This window comes from Melozone crissalis, unplaced genomic scaffold (genome assembly GCF_028551555.1).
Source record: "Melozone crissalis strain CALT ecotype California unplaced genomic scaffold, PUWL_Pcris_2 ptg000005l_1, whole genome shotgun sequence".
In the NCBI taxonomy this organism is placed as follows: domain Eukaryota; kingdom Metazoa; phylum Chordata; class Aves; order Passeriformes; family Passerellidae; genus Melozone; species Melozone crissalis.
The window spans coordinates 54,312,639-54,325,283 of record NW_026535783.1 but is presented as its reverse complement, the minus strand read 5'-3'; positions in this window follow the sequence as shown (position 1 = coordinate 54,325,283).

The window sequence follows — 12,645 nt, the reverse complement described above, 5'->3', positions numbered from 1 at the left end:
TTCATCTCCCATAGTGATTATCAGCCTGCATTTTGCTAGATTTAAACAAATCATTATTTTCCAGTCTATTATTACACAAGAAAGGTTCCATTTCCCCTCTTATCTCATTAGTCTTTCTCTGTACAGTTTGATTCTCTGAGATTTTGCTGCTAATGGAAAGAGAAACACCTGCTTAGGCTGTGGCTCCTGCTGCCCCTATTTTGTGTCTCTTCGGCTGAGGATGCTGCCAAGGTGAAGCCCTCCCACTGACCACAAATAGTCATGCTTTTATTTCTGAGTTGTTGAAGTGTGTTTCAGTGGTTAGCCATGGAGTGTGAAAGCCTGAGTCCAAAATGGCAGATGTTTTCAATTTTAACAGTTTTAGGACTTCCTGTCATAGAGGCTGAATTGGATGCTGAGGAGTAGAGAGGCACTGAGAATTCTAAATTTGCTGGTGTGCCACAGGGACTCGGAGAGGAAGGAGGGCTGGCGTGGGGGATTCTGTAGATGCATCTCTGTGGTGCAGATGCAGAACCCTAAAAAAGAGGTGCAGGCATGGCCCTGCTGTTTAACCACTATGAGTTGTGATTTAAAAAATATAAAGATCCTAAGGGATGTCTTTGACAGAAAAAGGAAACATTTCAAGCAAAGCTACTGACGATTCCTTATGATGCTCTAATGCCAAAATGATCTCTGCAAATTTTCCTCTCATGTTTTGAAAAATGCGAAACTTACTTAGGTCTCTCCAGTTAAGAATGTTTAATTAAAACATTTTCTTCTGTTTTCTGAGGAAAAGAAATGAACTTAAATCTGTCAAATGGTGACAGATTTACTTAATGGGTTCTCAACATGAGAGACTTAAAACAATGTGGTAGAGGACATGGTAAAAGTGGCTGCACGAAAGCAAAAGTCTGCACAATTACAATAATGTAAGTTCCCTTCTTTCATGAAGACAGAGAAAGTTTGTGGAGAGAGCAGAAAAACAGGAATCACATTTAGAATGAAATGACATGCCAAAGAGTACAGTGAACTGAGGAGGATATAAGCAAGTCTGAAATTTGGGAAGTTTGTATCTAATCTTTGTGGTCTTTTCCTCATTTACAAAATGAATAGAGATCAATGGTTTAGAGCTCAGTTTTCTCCTCAGGCACTGGCCCTTGGCAATGAAACCGTCGCTGATCAATTATGTTGACTTCAGCACTCATCTGAGGAGGATCTGAGAAATATGTAAAGGACAGAATACGTAAAGGACAGAATATGTAAAGGACAGAAATATGTAAAGACCTTCCAGGTTACAGAAAGGATTGCTGCAAGATGGTGTGCTACTGCAGTCAAGAGAAAAGGTTTAATTGTAGTTTTGAACTCTCAGACTTGGGCTATTGGCAAAGCAAGAGCAAGCAGTGAGCTGGGCTGTCTGTGCATGTCTTGTCTGACCTTTTCATTCTCTCTGAATGCTTAGAGGTAGATTGATATAAAACATAAAGTAAGCACAGAAAAGAGACACCTTTTCCCAGTAAAATAATGCAAGTCCTAAAGGATCTTATTCTCTGTCACACATGGCTGTACACACAGGCATGTGAATATACAGGCAAGGCAAAGCAAATGCTGCCTCTTGGGTCATATGCTTTGCAGTGATTCAGGACAAGGGCCGTTCATATTCGAGATACATTTATTTGAGAGGTTTGCTTTGGCTTTGGGATTATTAGAGGAATGAGAATGCAGTTTGCTCTCTCTGCCTCCCACCCTGTCTTTCACCAAAGCAGGGCCTTGAACAGGGGAGTGCTCCTGACATCTGGGAAAAGCTGCAGCTGGCAGTCTGTAAGTGTTGTGTCATGTAAACAGCCTTGTGGTGTCATGCCCCACCTACCACAGGAGCTTGCTCTGCCGTGGGAAGGAGACACACCGACTCTGAATGGAGGAAAGATAGAGATGGCTTGTTTTGACAAGACTTTGTTTTGCAGAAGCTATGCAGAAGAGAAAAGCTGCTTCATTTGACCCAATTTACTGTGAGCATCACCTTGGTGGTAAAAGAAATAGGAGAATTAATTCCATTGTTAGCTGTAAATTCAGTTTTCTAGAAGTGAAACAAAGTGAAGGAATTTTTCATGCAGGAAGAAACAATATTGCAATAGACAGAGAACAATTTTATTTCATTTACCCCTTCTGCCTCAGGCTCTTAAATGAAGGAAGAGAGATTCTGAGTTGCCAGTTCCAGAACTGCTGAAGGGATTTGCAGTCAGCCTGTTTGTAAAGTGGTCAGGCTCCAACTTAAAATGTATTGGTTTTGATTGGCAGTACTCCTGAGGGAAATATTTTTTCCATAACTGTGCATCTCTGATAGCTATTTGTGAGAAAGTATTGGAGAGTCTAGTTTGGTCTATATTTTGTAATAATTTGGAGGCAGAATTTCAAAGGAATACCCACAAAGGAATTTTTGCTCTTCTTATCTAGTAGAAAAGGAAGTTCCTTTCATTACAGTGGAATACAATTTTGCAAGACATCTTTATGTTTAATCTCTTGTCTTTGGAGTCATTGTGGCAATGGCCCTTGCTCCATGTTTAATGACAGTTCAGAGATCAGCAATGTTCTCTTTAAACACAGCAGACCCTCTAGATGACAAAAAGAATTTGAAGCATCCTTTCAGGCAATCATTCCATCACACAGCTCAGTAAAGAAAATTTCGATTTCCTTATTTTTATTATACTGCATGACAAGTCACATCACAAATGCTTAGCACAAGAAGTGCTAAGCACAACTCAATGATTTTTGCTGGGTGTAATGGCCTTTAATGCTATCTTTTAATAAGCATGGATAGGTAGTGAAATGCAAAATCCAACATATGTCCAATGTTTTGTAACAGCTCTTGATGGCTCTCTGCCACTGTTTTCCGCAGTGCCTTCCATTCTGTGGTTATTGAGGTATCTAGAATTTTTCCCTGAGTAGGAAATCATCAGCATTGACAGCAAACATGACTTAAGCAATGTCCATGTTCATAGAATCAGAATCACATGGTCATAGAATCATAGAGAGGTTTGGATTCGAATGGACCTTGAAGACCATCTGGTTCCAACCCCTCTACCATAGGCACCTTCCACTAGTCCAGGTTCTCAAAGCCCCGTCCAGCCTGGCCTTAAATGCTTCCTGCGATGGAGCATCCACACCTTCTCTGGGCAACCTATTCAAGTGCCTCACCATCCTCACAGTGAAGAGTTTCTCCCTAGTACCCAAGGTAAACTGACTCTGTCCATGTTGAAGGCCCACTGTGAAGACACAGTGAATGGAAGGGAGTGCTGTCAGCTTGGTCTAAAATGCCACGGTCCTGGCACTGCACACCAGTTAGCAGTGAAGCTGGGGCAGTTGTTGCCCAAGTTCATGCAATTCTACAGTTATCAGCCCTTCTCTAGTGATACTGCTTTGGGTGGAAAGTAGATCTTGTCCCTCTGTCTTCCCCTTAACTGATTTTTCCATTCAAAACCTGAGTTCTGTGAAGGCTGCTTAAACTTGGCTGTGCTTCATGGTGACACAAATCGAGTAATGCCTTTTTGCTTAACTGAGTTTCTGAATCATAAAGAGTAAGAAAAAAAATAACACACACATCACAGATCTGAAACTCTGATAAGCTTCTGAGTAGTGTTGAGTAGGCTTTGTAGATCTTTGTACATCAAGTTCTTACTTATGGTACTGGATAAGCTTATCACAAAAAAAGAAGCAGTTAATAGAGGGAAAAAATCCAAGAAAGGTCACATTTCTTCACATTACTTTCTTACAACTTATTTAAAGGAGAGGGGTTTTTCAATTTAAGTAATTTAAAAAATGAAAATTTTAGTGAAGCCCAGAAGCAATTAATGTGCCTCCTGTACTAGTTAGTCTGTTTACCTCAAGGAAGTTTATCTTCAGAGATCAAAAGACTCAGAAATATTTTCTCTCACATCACCTTCAAAGCTTTAAAGAGAAAATCTCAAAGTTGAAGGAGATTCTCATACTCTTGTTGAAATATCCTTTCAGAGGCTCTAGGTATAGAGAGTAGAGGTATAAGACAGAAGATTTGATATTTGCTGTAGGTTCAAATGTGCAAATCAACAACATTTTCCCGATTGTTATTAACCCATTTCAAAAGGGAAAAATATAATGAGACATGTCTAAGTTACTTACAAGTGCCAGAACTTTTTTTGTTTGAGAATGGCTTTTCAGACACCACTGCACAATGAAGCTGTAGGATCCCAATAGCTGCCGGTAAATAAATGCACTTGACTATGTTTGCATGTAGCAGGCTATGATTCCTTATCTTATAATTATAGGAAACAGCAGTGTTTTGAATATTATAGTCATATTATAGTTTAAATACTTTGTGCTGATCTGAAATTTCTTATCTGCAGCAGCCTATTTTATGTAACCCTGTGTCCACATACTATGGGTTGAAGAGCTTGACAGTAGTTCCTTTTTTGATGAAAAACTATTTCTTTAACTTCTCCTCCTATAACATCTACTAGAAAACAATTTTTTTGAAATAGAAAAATACAAACTCCTGTACTTTTCTACTACATATTTCCTTAGATAAAACTATATTCATTCTCTAAGTAGACACTAATAGAATATTATTTTTATCCACAGAAATGTCCTCTGTTTTTTCAAAACCAATACAGAAAAAAAAAAAAGATATATTTGAAAGTTCTTATGAAAAAGTTAAAATGAAAGAGCACTCTAGCTCAGAGGAATCTGACAGTCCTGGCACTCTGAAAAGTGACAGCCAAGAGTCAAAGTAGAGGGCAGATGATAGAGAGCCAGCCTTCCTCTTCAGCTTTTGGATACTGTTAGTTTTTTGTGCTCCTGTCCTCCTTCATGTCCCTTTTAAGGAAGGTTAGACAAGGCTGGTACACTTTTACAAAATGTTCTTATGTGTTAACATTATTCAGAGAAAGAGCGCTGTCAAAAATTCCTCATCCATCTCTATCTCTAAGTCTACTTGTGGTTTATATTGTATAAAAATAATGTAATAATTTACATAATTGAATTGCTCAAAAAGGCTTTTATGACTGAATTTCTCAGACATATATATACTGAATTGCTTCAACAATAAAAACATAAAACCACTATGGAGATTAATAAAGCTATCAAACCTGAACTGTAATAGTGCAGCCAATGGAATTTTTCAATTTGGCTGTAACAAAACATTAAATTATGCTGACATTTTCAAATCTGGCTTCCTGATGCCTAGCACACAGTCCTTAGAGGGACAGCTACACAGTCATGGCTCGAGTGTCTTTATTGCTCTGGAAAATCAGTCCCACAGCTGTCAAATTAAGGATTTCATGACACAGCAAAAGCCCAAGACTGAAAAATTAGGCTTGGCTACTGAAGCCTGCAAGGATTCGTCCTGTGTACAACTCCAGGTATATACAACGATGCCAAAAGAAACCATGTGTTTTGAGTAGCCCCCTCCACCCACGATGCTCATGGAGCTGCTGGGGGCCGAGGGCAGGGCCCAGATGTGGCAAATCCAAGAAGCATCCCCCAGCCAGGCACTGGAAAAGGCCTGTGGCTGCATCTTCAAACACACTTTATTGCCAGGCTGTGGAGTGTGTGCCAGTGTTCCTTGCTCTGAGGGCACTGAGCCATGGATTCTCCACCCAGCCCGGGCAGGGGTGTCCTGTGTCCCATCCAGCTCCCCACATCTCCGCGAGAGGCCTGGATTTTGTGTTTATTACCTCACAGTGACACCTGCTGGAAAAGGAGCTTCATTCAGGCGAGAAAGATTTATTTTTGCTATTAATGAAACATTCCCTGGGTGCCAGGAACAGGACATTATGTGAGGCAAAGATCACAGAAAAGACTAGCACAAATGAAAAAACTTCCTGAGAACACTGGAATCTTTAAAGAAGCCTGTTGCAATTTCCTGAAGACAGGTACTAACTGACCACCCGAAGTTTTCACCCAAGGTCCAGCACCATTTGATTCCCAGTGCAGGCTTCAGAGGAATGTGCTGCTTCTTTGCACAATGATTTCCTAGGATGCTGAAGCCCTCTTCCATCTCGTGGAGTTTAATAAATGTATGGAACATCTCTTTTTTTCCCATTCCCATATTTTAGGAAACTGTTCTTTCATTTATAAAAGGCATAATCCTCACTTGGAAGTCTTTCTGTACTCTCTCAGCTTCCCGAGAGATTCAGAAACCAAAAGGAAGATAGGGAGGAAATCTGCCACTGGGCATTCAGAGAAGCTATTCTTCTGTAGCTGTGTAACACTAAACAAAGAAAGAATGAATGGGTTTCGACCGCTCAAGAAAACACCACTAGGTGTCACTGAATGCCAGGGATTGTGAGCACTGGTCCCAAGACTCAGATCAAAGGGAAAACACTGTGCACATTTCATATATACACTGCTTTATTACTACGCCTTTTTGCAACGACCAAAGTGTGAGGTCATTTTAGCTTTTAGCAAGATTTGCATTTGTTTTGGGAAATACCTGTCTTCCAAACTGAACAAATAATCCTTCAACTTTCCAATTTTAATTGGATATATTTTATTTTATGTACAGCATGGGTGAAATAATCTTGGTCTGTATAAGCTTTTAAATTCCACATGTTTACACTTGAGAGTAAAGTGTACTTTAGCCTCAGGATTGAAATAATGATGGTGTTTTATCTGGTTTTCCTGCCATCTGTACTCAGAGAAATTGTACTCAGTGGAATTCTCATCAACATCTCACAGTCAAAGGAAAAGCCAACCCAGCAGTATTTGCTTTTAGAATACTTTTGTATGTGCACATACAACACATACAGAAGTGTTAGAGCTAAGGCTGCCAATGAAGCTGCAAGCACAGCTTTGTCCTACCATCCTGTGAATTTACCAGCAAACATGAGGGGGGAAATCAACATTTTTTTAAGTCTAGTTTCCTCTCAGATTGAGTTGTGATTTCCTTAAGCAGTGTGGGAGGACACAGAGAAAGCAGATTTTGAGTACAGTGGCCTAACTGATTTTGAGAGGCGTATCAGAGGTCTTCCAGCAACATCCTAATGCCAACTCTGCTCATTTCCCTACCTCAGTGATTGTCTGGTCTTCCTTCAGGAAGGAAGGATGTGGAGTCAGGACGTAATTGTGAGCAACCAAAAAGAGGATTAACCAGCACACAGTATGTAACTACATCTGCCTTTAGCATCTGTGAAGTGCCTCAGTAACAGGGATCTCTGCTGGAGCTGCTGATGCTGGTTTCTGAAACATGGCCCAGGGCAGAGCTCTGTAAGGCAGAGCTTCCTTAAACTGGCAGTGCTGCTGATCTCCTGGGAAAACTCTGAGGTTTTTTGTGTTTCTTCAATCAAATATTTGGTGCCAAAGGCAGGATGAAAGTGTGTGCTGGAAAAGGAAATAAAAAAAATGAAAGTGAATAACCATTCCTTCTACTGAAGGAACAAAAACTCTGCAGACGAAAAAGCAGTGTTTGTGTCTACTGGTAATGACTGATCCTTAATGCATTCTAGGAAATTGTACTGAGATTACCTGCTCTTTTTTTGTTCTTTGTCACATGATAGAAATATTTTCGGAGTTTTTCTTTTGCCACGAGTAATTTAAAAAATATATATATTCCATAGTTCCACCTCTTTTCCTCTTAGGAAGAAAGTCTCCCTCTAGAATCCCATATTTTATAATTACAGTTTTCTCTGACAGGGAGTAATGAGAGTAAGCCTCTCATTGCTCTGATCATTTAGTTTGACTGTGCTTCGTATCCCCACTCGGACATATTAATTTTGAACTTCAATGTAGCCTTCTCTTACACAGAACAGTAAAATTCTTTCCACGGTTTTTTCCACATAGAAAAGGAAAATGACTTTATCTCATGTACTTAATATTTTAAGGTTTAATACACGCATGTTTTGAAGAGTGTCCAGAAGATGAATAGCAGGATATTATAAGCAGTAGTACATTCTACTTTGACTATAAGAGGTGCATTAGTGCTTTTCCTCATCCCCCAAATAAACAGCAGTTCTATTCCTTCCTAGACATGCATAAAAATATATGTATATGTGAGGAAGAAAAATAATTATAAGATAAAGCTTTATAAATAAACAAATACAGAAATAAATTATTTTAAGATGACAATTGAAATCTCTCTCACTGGATTCTTTTGATCTCCTTGAGGCTCATTAAATTGTGGGTGGCAGACTCTGCTTCCATATTTGAGAAAGAAGCTAAAGTGCTGCTTATGTGCAAGCAGAAGTTTCAAAGGTAATGAGGCTTGGGACCTATAGACCAGAAAGTACAGGTTGATTTGCATGCATTTTCCACCTCTCCTGCTGCTTATTTGCATTGTTCGTCATTTTCCAGCCAGCTCAGAAATCCTCAGCTGATTTGTTAATATTTGCACAGTGCTCATAAGCATTACAGATAGTCTTCAGGTAGATAGGGGGAAAAAAGCACTGGCCCAGTGAACTTCCAATCAAATTACTTGAGTTGTGACACTCTCATTTTCATCTGCTCCTTACCCTGGATAAGCATCAAAGATTTTCCATAGCAACTCTGAATGATAAATTCACAGGAATGTGTTCTAAATCGAAAGTCTGTAATAGAAAGGAAGTGCTGAAATTTTGCTTCCTTGGGTCCTATATGTAAAGGATATAAACATCCTCTATATTTCTGTGGATGTACATGTTTATTTTTCTTTCTCTTGTTTCTGTTGGCTTTTTTTCCCCCTTCACATTCCTTTGCTGATGAGTGTTGAGGCGCAGATTTGATGCTACAAATCAAATATCTGTGTAAGGATTGATGTGGAATTTTCTCAGCAGATATGCTAAAAGCAAAATAGCTCTTTGGATGCTGATTGACTGCCTTTGCCTAACTTTTGTTACATGCTGTGTTAGTTAGCTTTGTGGGCCTGTCCTGCCCATAAGCACTGATAGAATGAGATCCCCTGCACCTGGAATGGGCTTCTATGGCAAGGAACACTTGTAGATTTGAGCCCTACACTATGGACTAGAAGTAGTAACTTAATGCATCTTTAAAAAGGGGAAGAAAATTATTTTAACATTTTACATAAAGAAAAAGAGACAAGCAAATTCTAACCCCATAAATAGCTTACATTACAACCAGGTTCATTACCAAGTGCTCTGTAACAGGTTCTTCTCTTTGTTCTGATGCCTAACAATTTTTCTTTTTCGTGAAGGCTAACTTAAACAAGGATACCCCAAATAACATGTTGGGGTGTCATAAATGACTGCTATGGACAGATTGCTGCAACCTGCCCGCGATGTCTTCCAGCACAGAAGGTGAGCACTTGCTGTTGTGGTGAGCAGCCGTGCCCACGCCAGCCCATCCTGCTGTGTGGCAGCACTGCTCACAGGTATGAAGCAAGAACCTGTGCATAGTGCAGCCTAAAGTAAGCTCTCACCGTGACACTCCTTTGGCAAGGGAAAGTAATCAAGAAATGTGGAAAGCAGATTAATTTACTCCTTGTTTTTATTGTGAGTGATTTTTCACATGCTGTTGAAAGTCTGTGAAGGAATTTCTAATGGCAGAGGGAGTTACAATGGGACAGGAGAGAGTGAAGGAGCTGTTCACCCCTACACAGCAATACTAGTATGGAAAATTTTTGTGTCAAGTGCATCATCTCTTTGTATATAAGCTCCTGCTGAGACTGAATCCTAACCGGAACAAAAGAACAGCACAAGGAAGCTGATACTGCTTAAATCTCTGCTAGATTACTTTCTACCTCTTCCCTTTCTATGGTTTAAGGAGTCAACAGTAAGCATATCATGTTCCCAGTATGCAGCACTTCTATCAAGAGAACAAAATTTCCTTAAAAACTACAAAGGAGCTCCTGAGCATGTGTTGTTATCAACAAAGTTTTTGACAATAGGCAAGAAGCAAAACAGAAAATACATTTTTGAGCAGCATTCCCACAGGTTTATTGAAAGTTCATTGTGAAACTACAGTACCTCCTATTAAGCCAAATCACAAAGAATTCATGAAATCAAAGACACAGCAATGAAACATATAATCAGCTGTTAAAATAGAAAAAAAACTAATCATGCTTGGAGAAGAACATTTTGCATTATAAAGGCAGCAACCAGAAGCTACAAATAGGGAAACAAAAAGGCATTATCTTCTGTTTCCAAACAGTATTCATTCACAGGGCGCTGAGATCTGAACAGATTTGCAGCTTCCCTTTCTAAAAACTGTGAAAACTGTGCTTTGACACAAAGTTCAGATTAAAAATAGTACGTAGATAATGGCTGGAAGATTTTAACAATGAGGTGTTATGACCATTTCCTAACCTCCCCAGTAGAAGCTGCTGCTGGCAGAGAGGAGCATGTGGTTTGCTGCATGACATGGTGGGAGATCAGCTGGTTTTCTCTTCAGCATTAGTCCCCTCAGTGTTGCGCGGGGGCAATCAAAAGCTTGTTTGAATAGTGGAAAAGAAGAATATCAAAAGGTAGATTGAAATTAGTATTCAAATGAATAGTGTGAAATCTCAAAGCAAGATTACCAGGGTAATAATACACAAACATCTCAGAAGGAAGGCTATTGTTTTAAGAAATAAAATTTCACAAAGAAAAGAGAATAACGAGGTCAGCCTCACCAAAATGATGACTTTCAGATGAAAGGCAAATCTTTAATATGAAGCTCATCTTTACCTACTGTGGTGAAATTGGCAAATATGTTTGTGAAGATTTTTATCCTTATCCAAATATATATTCTAATTTTTATCTCTATAAAAATATATGAAATAAACAGATTCATAATTTTATATTTTCCCCAGAACCTAAGATAAAGACACAAAAGAGAATTTTTAAATTATGTTACTTAAAATAATTTTACATTTATACTTGTGAATGAAAAAATACGGGAAACGTAATATAAATCAAGATGATTGGTTTATTATCTTTGTTATTTGGTTACAAAAGGATTTGAGTATTTACTTGCATTTATTTGAGTAAAATGCTATTTATTCTTCTGTGGTTTGCAACAAAGGCTAGGTGGTCTGCAGAGAGAGTGAGAGAACAAACATAAATATAATGTAATGTGTCTGCACATGTTGGTACCAAACTGTGTTACAGTGAAAAGTGCAAGCCCATAGGATTGTTGTGTTACTGTATAGGTCTCTTGAAATGTCACCTTTCTTTCAGGCAAGGTAAGTGAGCTTTTAGTAGTCTTCAATATTTTTGCTTTGTAGATATTAACTTTGAAAATACCTTTGTCCATCAATTGTAAATTTTGGTGGGAAAATTGAAGACTGCTTTTGAATATTTAGTGGTGAGTGAACCACAATGAAATCCTCAGATTCTGGGAGAGAGCTGAACATTGACTATACTTGCAGTAGGCATGTAGACATACCTGCTACATGGGAATATGTGTTTCTTCTTAGTTTTTTGCTTTTCATTTAAAAAAAGAGGAAAACTTTGTGATGCTTTGTAGGCTATGCCAGTCCATCAATTACAGCTTGATTAATCCTGTCTTACAGGTTGCAAGGGGTCAGAACAGTCTGATACTGAAAAAAATAATTGCCTGTTTGTTTCACTTAAATGATGCATACGTCTGTTGGATTATGCTAAAAAAAATGTTTTTACACTTTGAAGCTAAATCTAAAATCAGTCACAGAAAGAGCTTGAGCTGAGTTGCTAGCTGTGGAATTTATTTCAGAAGGAATAACTCCCCTCTATCTACCACTACCTGCCCCACTTAGTTTGAAGGGAGCAGCCTCTGCTCCTGCTTGCAGAGCCACATACAGAGTTGTATTTTGTAAACCCAGAGAAACACAGGTGTCCAAGAGAATTCTTTGTCTTTCTAAGATTCACTTGCCTGTCACTGTTATTTCTCCAGTGAAAAACTCATCTTTTTTTCTGTTTAAACCATTTCTTTTACTGAAAGAAAAAAAAAAAGACCAGCATTTTTGTTCCTTTTGAAGTTGCCCTCAGAGCAAAATATGACCTTCTGCTTCACAGTTAGAACATCTGAGAAACTTCTCCCATTGATGTTAGCACATCCCAGTGACCAGAGGAGTTGTCTCAGACTGACACGTGTTTTTGCTTCTGTGTGTGATTTATCCCTTCTTTATCCAGAGGAATAGTCCACATCAGCATTGATGCCTTTTGGGAATCACACGGTACCTTCCTGCTGTACAACAAAGATGTCTTTGCTGTGGCACTCCATTCCTGACAGGTGACACATCTGCACAAAGGACCTGGCCCATCAAACTTCTGTATGCCTGAACTGTGCAAATTCCAAGGCTAGGTAAGATATGTGTTAAGATCTTAATTCATTCTAAGAAATGCAAATTCTTGTATTCTTTCTGCTTTAAGTCCCTCTACCTCTTTATGCCTCAGATGCTGTTTGTCCTCTTTCTCCTGCATACATGCTACCCACATCCTACCTTCCTGAGCAACACAGCATATTGCAGGACTGACAGGGTGATTTCTGTGCACCAGTGAAAGAGTGGAATGTCTGCCCTTGATTTGTTCTGCTAAAAGGAGATGTTTTCTGTGTAAATACCCCAGCCCTCACAGACTATCTTGTGTTGCATTTGGTAGAAGAAAAAGAAGCAAGAGTTAAGTAACTGCAAAAAAAGGGAAGTGGAAGGATGCTATTTGCAAGAACATAATGATTTTGTTATTTTAATTGCAAACATAATGATTTCATTATTTTAATTGCAAGCATCTTGGTGAGGTACTGACAGAA